This window comes from Gracilinanus agilis, chromosome 2, assembly GCF_016433145.1.
Source record: "Gracilinanus agilis isolate LMUSP501 chromosome 2, AgileGrace, whole genome shotgun sequence".
Classification (NCBI taxonomy): Eukaryota; Metazoa; Chordata; class Mammalia; order Didelphimorphia; family Didelphidae; genus Gracilinanus; species Gracilinanus agilis.
In genome coordinates, this window is record NC_058131.1 from 333100604 (window position 1) to 333105251 (window position 4648).

The following is a 4648-nucleotide window of genomic DNA, read 5'->3' on the forward strand; positions in this document are numbered from 1 at the left end:
GGCCCCGCCTCCCCGGCGAAATAGAAACAACCCTCGGACTGCGCAGGCCCGTGCTCCGGCAACCACCAGCCCCGCCCGGAAACTCGGTGCTGCTACCTCGGGTTCCGGAGCCAGAAAGGAATCCTCGCGTCTCTTATCTACCGACTCGCGCTAGAGTTCCTGCTGGTCTCTATGCGGGCTTACCGGGAGAGGAAGGGAAGGGAAGGGATACTGCGGTGGTGAGAAGCAGGCTGGGAGAGCCGCGCTTGTGTAGCGAGTTGGAGCGACAGGGTGTGGGTCTCTGAAGCCCGGAGTAACGGGATGGGATTTTAGAAAGAGCCCATGAGACACCCTGAGGCTTTGTTTTCTAGGAGGAAATTGGAAAGCCAGAGGGTTCCCCATCCTCACCCCATCCACCCTCTTCTTGAAGCCGCTGTCTGTGTTTTTTAAGACAGATTCCCCCGACTTAGAGCAAATATCAAAAGTACAAAGTTTGAAGAAAGAAAATAAGAGAAAAATGGAATACAGTTAAAACAGCTCCATTGTGACCTGTTTAAACAAGTTGATGATGGAAAATACGATATAGATGAAAGGAAGGACATAGATTAAAATTATTTAATATAGATGTAACTGCATTGCCATATCAAGAAGAATCAAAGAATCTAAAAATGATTTTTGTCAGCAAACATGACCTACAAATTTGAGAGCTATGGCAGCCAGAGGCAACGCTGATTTAAAGCTAGTTTGGAAAATTTTTATGAAGAATGATGGAAAATTGTGATGATATCTCTTTCAGGAAACAAAGAGAAACAGAGGAGGGAAAATTTGTTTTACAGAAGGTGGGCAAAAGAGACAACTAAGTAAAGTCATTCTAAGGTTATGGATGAAAAAAAAGGAAGAAATACAAGAGAAGAAAATGGAAAATATCTGCAAAGATTTGGTAATAAACCTTTCCCCCAAAAAAACCACATTTGGACTCTACCATCATTCCCTGACTATGCTTGTAACAGGGGTAGAAATGTCCCTAAAAAGAACAAATAGTAACTGTATCAGAAGAAGTGCAAAATAGGGAAATCTAGACTGGAAACAAGACAGTTTTGATGGCATTGAGGGACTGAGTTACAACGTTTGAAGGAGAAGATAATGATATAGGGGAAAAAATATTTAGACTTTATTTTTAAAAAGGTGACTGAAGAAATAATTACCAGAATAAATCTATTTCACTATTTATATAATTTTAAAATAAGAATCATGTACTCATCAAGGGAATGAATCAGATATTCTCATTGATGGCCTAAGGTAGTTTTAAAATATATATTTTTTTGGTTTTTATTTTATTTTTATTATCATGTAAAGCACTTCCATATTGGTCATTGTTGTAAGATCATACTCATACATAGCTAAAACCACAAATATACTGATGTAAAAGATAGTATGCTTTGATCAATATCCATCCGACTTCAACAGTTCTTTTTCTGGAGGTAGATAGCATTCACTGTCACAATTTTTTTAGGATTGTCCCAGATCATTTCGTTGCTGAGAACAGCCACATTTTCAAAGTTGACCATCATATAATATAGCTGTTACTGTGTACAGTGTTCTCCCAGTTCTGCTTATTTCACTCTGCATCATTTCCTGAAGATCTTTCCAGCTTTCTCTGAAATTATCTTGCTTATCATTTCTTATAGCACAAGAGTATTCCATCACCATCATACACCACAATTTGTTTAGCCATTCACCAGCTGATGGACATCCCCTCCATTTACAATTGTTTGTCACTACAAAAAGAGCTGCTATAAATATTTTGAACAAGTAGGTCCTTGCCCTTTTTTTATTATCTCTTTGGGATACAGACCCTATAGGTATTACAGGATCAAGGGGTATGCACAGTTTTATAGCCCTTTGGGCACAGTTCCAAATTGTCCCCCAGAATGGTTAGACCAGTTCACAACTCCACCAACAATGCACTAGTGTCCCAATTTTGCCACATCCCTTCCACCATTTATCACTTTAATGCCACATTGGCCAATCTGATAGGTTTCTGAGATGGTACCTCTGAGTTGTTTTAATTTGCATTTCTCTAATCAAGAGTGATTTAGAACATTTTTTCATGTGATTATTGATGCCTTTGATTTTTTCAATTGAAAATTGATGGTTCATATCCCTTGACCATTTGTCTATTAGGGAATGGCTTGTATTCTTAAAAATTTGACTTAGTTTACTATAATCAGAGAAATTTGTTAATAAAAATTTTTCCCAGTTTGTTGTTTTCCCTTCTAATTGTGGTTACATTAGTTTTGTTTATACAAAAGCCTTTTAATTCCATATCATAAAAATTATTCATTTTATATCTTATAATGCTCTCTAGGGGCAGCTGGGTAGCTCAGTGGATTGAGAGCCAGGCCTAGAGATGAAAAAATCCTAGGTTCAAATCTGGCCTCAGACACTTTCCAACTGTGTGAACCTGGGCAAGTCACTTAACCCCCATTACCTAGCCCTTACCACTCTTCTGCCCTTGGAACCAATACATAGAATTGATTCCAAGACAGAAGGTAAGGGTTTAAAAAATATAATGCTCTCTATCTCTTGTTTGATCATAAATTCTTTTCTTCTCCAAAGATCTGCCAGGTAAACTATTCCATGTTCCTTTTTAAAAATCTGAACTTTACCAAAATTAAGTAAAATGGCTATTTACATTTGTACAGTATAACAGAAGATCATTCACAGAACTGCATCTCTTTAGTAGCAAGTAAAAATGACACTGGGATAAAGTAAGGAAAGTTTTCTATGCAGGATACTTTATTAAACAGTGATATATAATGGACCACCTAGGTGGTACAGTGGATAGAACATTAAACTTGAAATCCAAAGGATTCATCTTCATGAATACAAATTCAGTCTCAGACACTTACTAGCTGTTTGACCCTGGGTAAATCACTTAACTTGATTTGTCTCAGTTTCCTTATTTGAAAAATGAACTGGAGAAAGAAATGACAATCCACTCCTGTATCTTCATAAGAAAACCCCACTTTTCTCACAACTAAAATAGTTGTGGGTTTTTTCACAACTAAAATAACTTAATAAATGGGTGAAACTGAAAGAACCTTATTTATTGGGTTCCCCAAAGGGGAAGAAGTGGTATCTGGAAAAATCTATCAATTAGCTACAGCTGGGGAAATTAGTCTGACTTTTAGTTGTGGCCGATATTGATTATTAAATAACCCAGTATAATATTAATTTACCTCATTCTCTCCTTTGATTCATTGAGAAGCACAGTTTTTTCATTTCCTCTCAGATGTGACTCACCAGGATACAAAAAATGTGAAGGTATTGAACACTTCATCAATGATTGTTCATTATAAGGCTTTACCATGATGGGAAAAGTATAAGAGGAAAAGACCTTTTCTAAGTAGGCCAAAAACATCAGTATATGGGAAAGAGTGGGAGGGAAGAGTAAACATTCAGTCTTTACATTTAGTAACATTTAGTAACCCATTCCCATTGTCCATTTCATCAGTTCATCATACTTTAGGGCTCAGATACTCATTCAGCTTTCTTATTTCTGGAATCATCTCCTCTAAGGCATTCTGGAATGGGCCACAGATTTGCTTCTCTGATTCAGTTATTCCCCCAAAACTACTGAGCAGTTGTGTACCAGTGACTAGGTACAGCCTGGGCTCCCCTTTCTCCTATTTCCCCCACACTCATCTTCTCCCAGCCCTAGTTAACAACCTATAAAAACCTGGTCTACTCAAATAACAGTTAAGATCTTTCATAAGAGTCAAATAAAGCAGTTTTCTAAATTAAATGGTACTTACTCTTCCCTTTTCTACTCTTCACTGTTCAGAATCTGCTTTTAATCATTCCCCCCCCATTTCCCCTCCCTTATATTACTCCCCTTCCCAACACTACCCTTTTTATGCCTCTCCTATTTCTCTATAGGATCTTTTAATCACCCCCACCCAACTTCTTCCTCCCTTATATTACTCCCCTCCTCACCACCCCCTTTTTTATTCCCCTTCTGTTTCTCTATAGAGTAAGATAGGATTCTATACCCCAATGAATCTGGTTGTTTTTTCCTTTCTGAGCCAATTCCAATGAGAGTAAGGTTTAAGTATTACCTATCACCACCCTTATCCTCCCCTCCATTGTAATAGTTACCCCCACTTCTCTTTATGTGATATAATTTACCCCAATTTACTTCTCTCTTCCCATTTCTCAATGCAATCCTCTTTCACTCCTAGATTTTTTTTGCATATCATCCTAAATAGCTTACTACCACACCCTCTGTCTTTGTATACTTCTTCTAACTACTATGATAATGATAACAATTTTTAAGAGTTACAAATATCATCTTTCCATATAGGAATATAAACAATTCAACCTCATTGAGGTCTTTAAATTTTTTCTCTCTCTTATTTATCTTTTTATTCTTCTATTGAATTTTGTGTTTGGGCATTAAATTTTCTGTTTAAGTCCGGTCTTTCCTTCAGGAATACTTGGAAGTCTTCTATTTTATTAAATGGCCATATTTTCCCTTAAAAGAATATAGTCAGTTTTGATGGATAGAATGTAGTTCCTTGCCTTCTGGAATATCATATTCTAAGCTTTCCAGTCCTTCAATGTGGAAGCTGCCAGACCTATGTAATACTAATTGGGACTCCATGAT